General features: G+C 38.3%; 1 non-coding gene across 1 annotated transcript; it reads left to right on the forward strand.

The window, feature by feature from the left end:
- Positions 1-6,676: 6,676 nt before the first annotated feature.
- On the forward strand, positions 6,677-6,784 carry LOC148576890 (small nucleolar RNA R71). The gene has a single exon (XR_015904713.1). It is a non-coding gene; the product is annotated as a small nucleolar RNA R71 (small nucleolar RNA).
- The last annotated feature ends 5,364 nt before the right edge of the window (positions 6,785-12,148 follow it).

Consider the following 12,148-nt stretch of genomic DNA (forward strand, 5'->3'; position numbering starts at 1 on the left):
TACTACCAATGAAGGAATTCCATTTTGAGAAACTCTAGATCAACGATGAAACACTCATTATCAGAGACTACTGAGCTTATTGAGTTGGTTGCTAACAACCACTATCTATACTCATCTAACAGGAATTCTGTGAATTCTGGGACTCCCCAGAAGAAAGGCATTGGTGAGCAGAAATCGTGACGGTTCATTCCTTGGTAACAACACTAAAAACTCAATACGCACGTTCATAATCTTAGTTCTTTGTCACAACTTCGCACAACTAACCAGCAAGTGCACTGGGTCGTCCAAGTAATAAACCTTACGTGAGTAAGGGTCGATCCTACGGAGAATGTCGGCTTGAAGCAAGCTATGGTCACCTTGTAAATCTCAGTCAGGCGGATTCAATTGATTATAGAGATTTAATAATTAAAAGATAAATAAAATATAAAGATAGTGATACTTATGTAATTCATTGGTGAGAATTTCAGATAAGCGTATAGAGATGCATTTGTTCCTCCTGAACCTCTTCTTTCCTATTGTCTTCATCCAATCATTCATACTCCTTTCTATGGCAAGCTGTATGTTAGGCATCACCGTTGTCAATGGCTACATCCTGTCCTCTCAGTGAAAATGGTCCAATGCGCTGTCATTGCATGGCTAATCATCTGACGGTTCTCGATCATACTGGAATAGGATCCATTGATCCTTTTGCGTCTGTCACTACGCCCAGCACTCGCGAGTTTGAAGCTCGTCGCAGCCATCCCTTCCCAGATCCTACTCGGAATACCACAGACAAGGTTTAGACTTTTCGGATCTCAAGAATGGCCGTCCATGGATTCTAACATATACCACGAAGATTCTGATTAAGGAATCCCAGAGATACTCATTCAATCTAAGGTAGAACGGAAGTGGTTGTCAGGCACGCGTTCATAGTTGGGAATGATGATGATTGTCACGATCATCACATTCATATTGAGGTGCGAATGAATATCTTAGAATCGGAATAAGCTTGAATTGAATAGAAAAAATAATAGTACTTTGTATTAATTCATGAGGAACAGCAGAGCTCCACACCTTAATCTATGGTGTGTAAAAACTCTACCGTTGAAAATACATAAGTGATGAAGGTCTAGGCATGGCCGAGAGGCCAGCCCCCAAACGTGATCTAAAGATGAAACTAAAGATAGATATAAATACAATAGTAAAAAGTCCTATTTATGCTAAACTAGTTACTAGGGTTTACAGAAATGAGTAAATGATGCAGAAATCTACTTCTGGGGCCCACTTAGTATGTGCTTGGGCTGAGCATTGAGCTTTACACGTGTAGAGGCTTCTCTTGGAGTTGAACGCCAGTTTGTAGCCTGTTTCTGGTGTTTAACTCCACTTTGCAACCTGTTTCTGGCGTTTAACTCCAGAATGCAGCATGGAACTGGTGTTGAACGCCAGTTTGCGTTGTCTAAACTCAAGAAAGTATGGACTATTATATATTGCTGGAAAGCCCTGGATGCCTACTTTCCAACGCAATTGAGAGCGCGCCATTTGAAGTTCTGTAGCTCCAGAAAATCCACTTTGAGTGCAGGGAGGTCAGAATCCAGCAGCATCTGCAGTCCTTCTTCAACCTCTGAATCTGATTTTTGCTCAAGTCCCTCAATTTCAGCCAGAAAATACCTGAAATCACAGAAAAACACACAAACTCATAGTAAAGTCTAGAAATGTGATTTTTATTTAAAATCTAATAAAAATATACCAAAAACTAACTAAATCATACTAAAAACTATGTAAAAACAATGCCAAAAAGCGTATAAATTATCCGCTCATCACAACACCAAACTTAAATTGTTGCTTGTCCCCAAGCAACTAAAAATCAAATAGGATAAAAAGAAGAGAATATACTATAAATTCCAATATATCAATGAAGCTTAGTTCCAATCAGATGAGCGGGACTTGTAGCTTTTTGCCTCTTGAATAGTTTTGGCATCTCACTTTATCCATTGAAGTTCAGAATGATTGGCATCTATAGGAACTCAGAGCTCAGATAGTGTTATTGATTCTCCTAGTTCAGTATGTTGATTCTTGAACACAGCTACTTTATGAGTCTTGGCCGTGGCCCTAAGCACTTTGTTTTCCAGTATTACCACCGGATACATAAATGCCACAGACACATAACTGGGTGAACCTTTTCAGATTGTGACTCAGCTTTGCTAAAGTTCCCAATTAGAGGTGTCCAGGGTTCGTAAGCACACTCTTTTTTTGCTTTGGACCTCGACTTTAACCACTCAGTCTCAAGTTTTCACTTGACACATTCACGCCACAAGCACATGGTTAGGGATAGCTTGGTTTAGCCGCTTAGGCCAGGATTTTATTCCTTTAGGCCCTCCTATCCACTGATGCTCAAAGCCTTGGATCCTTTTTATTACCCTTGCCTTTTGGTTTTAAGGGCTATTGGCTTTTTGCTCTTGCCTTTTGGTTTAAAGAGCTTTTGGCTTTTTCTGCTTGCTTTTTTTTTTTGCTATTTTTTTTCTGCAAACTTTTGTATTCACTGCTTTTTCTTGCTTCAAGAATCATTTTTATGATTTTTCAGATTATCAAATAACATTTCTCCTTTTCATCATTCTTTCAAGATCCAACATATTTAACATTCATAAACAACAACTTCAAAAGACATATGCACTGTTCAAGCGTTCATTCAGAAAACAAAAAGTATTGTCACCACATCAAAATAATTAAACTAGTTTCAAGGATGAATTCGAAACCATGTACTTCTTGTTCTTTTGTTTTAAGAATATTTTTTTCATTTAAGAGAGGTGATGGATTCATATTCATAACTTTAAGGCATAGACACTTAGACACTAGTGATCATATAGTAAAGACACAAACATAAATAAAACATAAAGATCAAAAATCGAAAAACAGTAAAATAAATAGACAAGGAGATTAAGGAATGAGTCCACCTTAGTGAGGGTAGTGTCTTCCTCTTCTTGAAGAACCAATGGTGCTTTTGAGCTCCTCTATGTCTCTTCCTTGCCTTTGTTGCTCCTCCCTCAAAGCTCTTTGATCTTCTCTAATCTCATGGAGGATGATGGAGTGTTCTTGGTGCTCCACCCTTAGTTGTCCCCTGTTGGAACTTAATTCTCCTAGGGAGGTGTTGATTTGCTCCCAATAGTTTTGTGGAGGAAGGTGCATCCCCTGAGGCATCTCAGGGATTTCATGGTGGGGAATTTCCTCATGCTCTTGCTGAGGTCCATGATCTCTTGCTTGCTCCATCCTTTTCTTAGTGATGGGCTTGTCCTCTTCAATGAGGATGTCTCCCTCTATGTCAATTCCAGCCGAATTGCAGAGGTGGCATATGAGGTGAGGAAAGGCTAACCTTGCCCAAGTGGAGGACTTGTCAGCCACATTGTAAAGTTCTTGAGGTATAATCTCATGAACTTCCACCTCCTCTCCAATCATGATACTATGGATCATGATGGCCCGGTCTATAGTAACTTCAGACCGGTTACTAGTAGGAATGATTGAGCGATGAATGAACTCCAGCCATCCCCTAGCCACTGGTTTAAGGTCATGCCTTCTTAATTGAATCGGCTTGCCTCTTGAGTCAATTTTCCATTGAGCTCCTTCCTCACATATGTCTATGAGGACTTGGTCCAACCTTTGATCAAAGTTGACCCTTCTTGTGTAGGGGCGTGCGTTCCCTTCCATCATTGGCAAGTTGAACACCAGCCTTACATTTTCCGGACTGAAATCTAAGTATTTCCCCCGAACCATGGTAAGCCAATACTTTGGATTCGGGTTCACACTTTGATCATGGTTCCTAGTGATCCATGCATTTGCATAAAACTCTTGAACCATTAGGATCCCGACTTGTTGAATGGGGTTGGTGAGAACTTCCCAACCTCTTCTTTGGATCTCAAGTTAGATATCCGGATACTCATTCTTTTTGAGCTTGAAAGGAACCTCAGGGATCACTTTCTTCTTGGCCACAACTTCATAGAAGTGGTCTTGATGGACCTTTGATATGAATCTCTCCATCTCCCATGACTCAGAGGTGGAAGCAATTTCCTTCCCTTTCCTCTTTCTAGAGGTTTCTCTGGCCTTAGGTGCCATAAATGGTTATGGAAAAATAAAAAGCTATGCTTTTACCACACCAAACTTAAAATGTTTGCTCGTCCCCGAGCAAAAGAAGAAAGAAAGTAGTAGAAGAAGAAGAAGAATGGAGGAGATGGGGAAAGAAGATGTATTCGGCCAAGGAGAAGAAGAAAGGGTTGTGTTTTGTGAAAATGAGGAAGGAGTGAGGGGTTTATATAGGAGTGATGGGGGGTGTAGGGTTCGGCCATTAAGGTTGGGTTGGGGAGGGAAATTAATTTGAATTTTGAAGGTAGGTGGGGTTTATGGGGAAGAGAGGATGGATGTGAGTGGTGAAGAGGTGATGGGAAAGAGTGATTGAGGTGATTGGTGAAGGGTATTTAGGGAAGAGAGTTATGAAAAGGTGTGAAGAGGAGAGAAGAAAATGTGGGGTCCACAGATCCTGAGGGAATCTTGTGGGGTCCACAGATCAAGTGGGGTCAAGGACTTAACATCCCTGCTCCAATTAGGCGTGTAAAACGCCCTTGCTGTGCAATCCTAGCATTTAACGCCAGACTGCTTCCTGTTTCTGGCGTTAAACGCCCAAATATAGCTTGTTTCTGGCGTTTAACGCCAGGTAGATGCTTGTTTCTGGCGTTAAATGCCAGCTTGGTTCCTGTTTCTGGCGTTAAACGCCAGACAGATGCTTGTTTCTGGCGTTTAAACGCCAGACTGCTCTCCTCCAGGGTGTGCTATTTTCAATGCTGTTTTTCATTCTGTTTTTTATTTTTCAGTAGTTTTTGTGACTTCACATGATCATCAACCTAAAGAAAACATAAAATAACAATAAAAAATAAATAAATATAATTAGATAACATTGGGTTGCCTCCCAACAAGTGCTTCTTTAATGTCAATAGCTTGACAGTGAGCTCTCATGGAGCCTCACAGATAATCAGAGCAAGGTTGGAACCTCCCAACACCAAACTTGGAGTTTGAATGTGGGGGTTCAACACCAAACTTAGTGTTTGGTTGTGGCCTCCCAACACCAAACTTAGAGTTTGACTATGGGGGGCTTTGGTTGACTCTGCAGTGAGAGAAGCTTTTCATGCTTCCTCTCCATGGTTACAGAAGGAGATCCTTGAGTTTTAAATACAAGGTTGTCCTCATTCAGTTGAAGGACCAACTCTCCTCTGTCCACATCAATCACAGCTCTTGCTATGGCTAGGAAGGGTCTTCCAAGGATGATGGATTCATCCTCATCCTTCCCAGTGTCTAGGATTATGAAATCAGCAGGGATGTAAAGGCCTTCAACCTTTACTAACACGTCCTCTACTAGTCCATAAGCCTATTTTCTTGAGTTGTCTGCTATCTCTAATGAGATTCTGGCAGCTTGCACCTCAAAGATCCCAAGTTTCTCTATTACAGAGAGTGGCATTAAGTTTATTCCTGACCCCAGGTCACACAGAGCCTTCTCAAAGGTCATGGTGCCTATTTTGCAGGGAATTAGGAATTTACCAGGATCCTGTTTCTTTTGAGGTAATTTCTGCCTATCCAATGCATTTAGTTCATTGGTGAGCAAGGGAGGTTCATCTTCCCAAGTCTCATTACCAAATAATTTGGCATTCAGCTTCATGATTGCACCAAGGTATTTAGCAACTTGCTCTTCAGTAATGTCTTCATCCTCTTCAGAGGAAGAATACTCATCAGAGCTCATGAAGGGCAGAAGGAAGTTCAATGGAATCTCTATGGTCTCTAATGGAGCCTCAGATTCCTTTGGTTCCTCAAAGGGGAACTCCTTATTGGTCACTGGACGTCCCAGGAGGTCTTCCTCACTAGGATTCACGTCCTCCTCTTCCCTTGTAGGTTCGGCCATGATGGTCAAATCAATGGCCTTGCACTCTCTCTTTGGATTCTCTTCTGTATTGCTTGGGAGAGTACTAGGAGGAGTTTCAGTGACTCTTTTACTCAGCTGGCCCACTTGTGCCTCCAAATTTCTAATGGAAGACCTTGTTTCATTCATAAAACTCGCAGTGGCCTTAGATTGATCAGAGACTATATTTGCTAAGCTAGATGGATTCTGCTCAGAATTCTCTGTCTGTTGCTGAGTGGATGATGGAAAAGGCTTGCTATTGCTAAACCTGTTTCTTCCACCATTATTAAAGCCTTGTTGAGGCTTTTGTTGATCCTTCCATGAGAAATTTGGATGATTTCTCCATGAGGGATTATAGGTATTTCCATAAGGTTCACCCATGTAATTCACCTCTGCTATTGCAGGGTTCTCAAGATCATAAGCTTCTTCCTCAGAAGATGCCTCTTTAGTACTGTTGGATGATTCCTTTAATCCATTCAGACTCTGAGAGATCATATTGACTTGCTGAGTCAATATTTTATTCTAAGCCAATATGGCATTCAGAGTATCAATTTCAAGAACTCCATTCCTCTGAGGCGTCCCATTACTCACAGGATTCTTTTCAGAAGTGTACATAAACTGGTTATTTGCAGCCATGTCAATGAGTTCTTGAGCTTCTGCAGGTGTTTTCTTTAGGTGAATGGATCCACCTGCAGAATGGTCCAATGACATCTTCGATAATTCAGACAGACCATCATAGAATATATCCAGGATGGTCCATTCTGAAAGCATGTCAGAAGGACACTTTTTGGTTAGTTCCTTGTATCTCTCCCAAGCTTCATAGAGGGATTCACCTTTCTTTTGTCTGAAAGTTTAGACATCCACTCTAAGCTTGCTAAGCTTTTGAGGAGGAAAGAACTTGGCTAAGAAAGCTATGACCAGCTTATCCCAAGAGTTCAGGCTATCTTTAGGTTGAGAGTCCAACCATATTCTAGCTCTGTCTCTTACAGCAAATGGGAAAAGCATAAGCCTGTAGACCTCGGGATCAACCCCATTGGTCTTAACAGTATCACAGATCTACAAGAATTCAGTTAAGAACTGAAAAGGATCTTCTGATGGAAGTCCATAAAACTTGCAATTCTGTTGCATCAGAGAAACTAATTAAGGTTTCAGCTCAAAATTGTTTGCTCCAATGGCAGGGATTGAGATGCTTCTTCCATGTAAATTGGAATTTGGTGCAATAAAGTCACCAAGCATCTTCCTTGCATTGTTATTATTTTCGGCCATGTCTCCTTCTTTTTCGAAAATTTCTGTCAGATTTTCTCCAGAAAGTTGTGCTCTAGCTTCCCTTAGCTTCCTCTTCAGAGTCCTTTCAGGTTCAGGATCAGCCTCAACAAGAATGTTCTTATCATTGTTCCTGCTCATATGAAAAAGAAGAAAACAGAAAAGAAAATTTGGAATCCTCTATGTTACAGTATAGAGATTCCTTTATGTGAGTAGAAGAAAAGAAATTCGAACACAGAAAGATGGAGAGGGTTCGAATTTTTAAGAAAAAGAGGAGTGTTAGTAGATAAATAAAATAATTAGAAGGAGATGAGAGAAAAGAATTTTCAAAAATTAAACAAAATAAAATAAAAATATTTAAAAATTAAAGTTAAAATTCGAAAATTAAAATTGAAATTAAATTAAATTAAAATTTTAAAACAATTAGTTAATTAAAAAGGAATTTTGAAAAAGAGGGAAGGGATTTTCGAAAATTAAAGAGAGAGAGAGTTAGTTAGGTAGTTTTGAAAAAGATAAGAATCAAACAAAAAGTTAAGTGGTTAATTGAAAAAGATTTGAAAATCAAATTTTATAGAGATAAAAAAATAGAAAAGATTTTGAATTTAAATTTTGAAAAAGATGTGATTGAAACTTAAATTAAAAAAAAGATTTGAAAAAGAAATTTAAAAAGATTTGATTTTGAAATTAAAGTTGATTACTTGACTAACAAGAAACTAAAAAGATATGAGTCTAGAGTTTAAAGATTGAACCTTTCTTACTAGGCAAGTAACAAACTTAAAAATTTTGAATCAATCACATTAATTGTTAGCATTAATTTCGAAAATATGAAATAAAAATAAGAAAAAGATTTTAAAAATAATTTTGAAAGTTTCAAAATTTATGAAAGAAAAAGTGAAAAAGATTTTATTTTTGAAAAAGAATTGAAAAAGATAGAATTTTTAAATTGAAAATTTGATTTGACTCATAAGAAACAATTAAATTTTTAAAACTTTTGACTAAATCAAATCAAATTTTCGAAAATTATGAGTGAGATAAGGAAAAGATATTTTTTTTATTTTTGAATTTTAATAAGGAAAGAGAAAAACATCAAAAAGACTCAAGACACAAAAATTTTGGATCAAAACAAAGGAAACATGCAAGAACACTTTGAATGCAAAGATGAACACCAAGAACACTTTGAAGATCATGATGAACATCAAGTATGTATTTTTAGAAAATCTTCAAGAAAAGAAACATGCAAGACACCAAACTTAGAAATTTTTACTTTTTAGACACTATGAATGCAAGAATGCATATGAAAAACAAGATGCAACACACAACAAGAAAATATGAAGATCAAACAAGAGGATTCATCAAGAACAACTTGAAGATCATGAAGAATGCAATGCATGAATTTTCGAAAAATGCAAGAAAGTTTGAAAAATATGCAATTGACACCAAACTTACAATTTGACACAAGACTCAAACAAGAAACATCAAATTTTTGGTTTTTATGATTTTATTGAATTTTTTTGAAAATTATTTTGGGAATTACGAAAAAGAAGAAAAAAATTTTTTTTTTGTATTTTTCGAAAATAAGAAATAAAAATCTTAAAATTAAAATAAAATTACCTAATCTGAGCAATAAGATGAACCGTCAGTTGTCCCAACTCGAACAATCCCCGGCAACGGCGCCAAAAACTTGGTGAGAGGAAATCGTGACGGTTCATTCCTTGGTAACAGCACTGAAAACTCAATACGCACATTCATAATCTTAGTTCTTTGTCACAACTTCGCACAACTAACCAGCAAGTGCACTGGGTCGTCCAAGTAATCAACCTTACGTGAGTAAGGGTCGATCCCACGGAGATTGTCGGCTTGAAGCAAGCTATGGTCACCTTGTAAATCTTAGTCAGGCAGATTCAATTGATTATAGAGATTTAATAATTAAAAGATAAATAAAAAATAAAGATAGTGATACTTATGTAATTCATTGGTAAGAATTTCAGATAAGCGTATAGAGATGCATTCGTTCCTCTTGAACTTCTGCTTTCCTATTGTCTTCATCCAATCATTCATACTCCTTTCTATGGCAAGCTGTATGTTAGGCATCACCGTTGTCAATGGCTACATCCTGTCCTCTTAGTGAAAATGGTCCAATGCGCTGTCACTGCATGGCTAATCATCTGTCGGTTCTCGATCATACTGGAATAGGATCTATTGATCCTTTTGCGTCTGTCACTACACCCAGCATTCGCGAGTTTGAAGCTCGTCGCAGCCATCCCTTCCCAGATCCTACTCGGAATACCACAGACAAGGTTTAGACTTTCCGAATCTCAAGAATGGCCGTCCACGGATTCAAACTTATACCACGAAGATTCTGATTAAGGAATCCCAGAGATACCCATTCAATCTAAGGTAGAACAGAAGTGGTTGTCAGGCATGCGTTTATAGTTGGGAATGATGATGACTGTCACGATCATCACATTCATATTGAGGTGCGAATGAATATCTTAGAATCGGAATAAGCTTGAATTGAATAGAAAAACACAGAAAATATCTGAAATCACAGAAAATATCTGAAATCTGATTTTTGCTCAAGTCCCTAAATTTCAGCCAGAAAATATCTGAAATCACAAAAAAACACACAAACTCATAGTAAAGTCCAGAAATGTGATTTTTATTTAAAACTAATAAAAATATACTAAAAACTAACTAAATCATACTAAAAACTATGTAAAAACAATGCCAAAAAGCGTATAAATTATCCGATCATCAAGCGTCTTGAAAGTAGAAGCTTTTGATGCTCTTCTTGCTCAGAACAAAATTTTGTCTCAGAAGATGAATTTGATTACTCAACAATTGAGTGGGATGCATGTTTTAGCTGTCAACACTCAGAATGCACCTTAAGAGGCCCCTTATGACATGACTGGTAGCTCTATGCAAGGTGAGAATTATGATTATGCTCAATCTTCTTCTGAACAGGTCAATTACATGGGGAATACTCCTAAAAACCCAATAATGATCCATACTCTAAGACCTATAATCAGGCGTGGAGAAATCACCCAAATTTCGGGTAAAGAGGGCAAGCTCAGGGATCACAGAATTATAACAATAATTCTCAGGGCAGTTTTTAGCAGAATAATCATAATAACCACCAGTTTCAGTCTCATCATCAACAACTACCTCAGCAAGCAAATTTTCAGCCCCAGAAGAACACTGATATGGAAGCAGTATTGAATCATTTTATGTAGAAAACTAGAGCTTCCCTCAGAAACTTGGAGGTACAGGTATGCTAGTTGAGCAAGCAAATACCTGAGAGGCCTCCAAGTGTATTTTCTGGTGATAGAATGGTGAACCCAAGAGAATACTGCAAGGCCATTCAATTGATAAGTGGTAAAGTAGCTAGTTCTGAGACTAAGGTCAATGAGGAGCTAGTTGAAAAAGAAGCTCCAGAGGAGAAGAGAGAAGAGGTGGAGCATGTCCCTCCTAGGCGTGCAGATAACCCATTTCCAGTCTCTCTTGATACTCATCCTACATTGCCAAAGGTTCCTAAGTACAAGCCTAAAATACCATATCCTCAGAGACTTCAAAAGGCTTCCAAAGACAAGTAATTTTCTAGATTTTTAGAAGTCTTCAAGAAGCTTCAGATCAACATTCCTTTTGCTGAGACTCTTGAGAAAATGCCTCTCTATGCTAAATTCATGAAAGAACTGTTGACTAACAAGAGGAATTGGAAAGAAAAAGAGACAGTAGTGTTAACTAAGGAATGCAGTGCTATTATTCAACATAACCTTCCTGAGAAGATGCAGGATCCAGGGAGCTTTGTAATTCCATGCACCATTGGAGATGTCACTATTCAGAGAGCTTTGTGTGATCTTAGAGCTAGCATCAATCTCATGCCACTTTCAGTTATGAAAAAGCTCCAAATTGAGGAGATAAAACCCACTCATATTTTTCTTCCAGTTCCTAATCTTTCTATTAAATTTCCTATGAGGGTTGTTGAGGATTTACTTGTGAAAGTGGGGCCATTTATTTTTCCTGCTGATTTTGTTATATTGGATATGGAAGAGGATAAAAAGTCCTCTATTATTCTTGGAAGACCCTTTTTAGCTACAGGTAGAGCTCTGATTGATGTGCAAAAGGGTGAATTAACCCTGAGGGTCAATAAAGAACAAGTGGTCCTTAATGTATTTGAAGCCATCAAACACCCTAATGATTCTAAAGGGTGTATGAGAGTTGATGTTATTGAACCACTTATTCAAGAGATACTTGAAACTGAGGTACTTGATGATATTCTAGATCCTCTCTCTGAGTATGAACTACTTGAGATTGATGATTCACCACCCCAAAAGAACATGGTGAACACGCCTAAGGTGGAGGAAGAAGTCCCCAAGCTTGAGCTAAAAAGCCTTTGCCTCCTTCTTTGAAATATGTGTTCCTAGGTGAAAATGATTCATATCCAGTGATTATTAGCTCTTCCTTGAAACCTGGTGAGGAAGAGGTGCTTATTATAGTGCTCAAAAGCCATAAAACAGCTCTTGGGTGGACCATTGGTGATTTAAAGGGGATTAGTCCAACTAAGTGTATGCACAAGATCCTTCTTGAAGATGATGCTAAACCGGTTGTGCAACCACAAAGGAGACTCAATCCAACTATGAAAGAGGTGGTCCAAAAAGAGGTAATGAAACTATGGAAAGCCCGCATTATATACCTTATTTCTGATAGCCCTTGGGTGAGTCCTGTGCAGGTAGTTCCCAAGAAAGGAGGGATGACAGTGATCAAGAATAAAAAGAATGAGCTAATTCCAACAAGAACCGTCACAGGATGGAGAATGTGCATAGACTACAGGAGGCTCAACACTGCTACAAGGAAGGATCACTTCCCTCTACCTTTCATTGATCAGATGCTTGAGAGGTTAGCTGGTTATGCTTTTTATTATTTTCTAGATGGATATTCTGGATATAACCAAATTGCAGTGGACCCTTAAGATCA

The sequence above is a fragment of the Arachis ipaensis genome, chromosome B1 (assembly GCF_059453495.1).
Source record: "Arachis ipaensis isolate K30076 ecotype BB chromosome B1, ASM5945349v1, whole genome shotgun sequence".
NCBI lineage: Eukaryota > Viridiplantae > Streptophyta > Magnoliopsida > Fabales > Fabaceae > Arachis > Arachis ipaensis.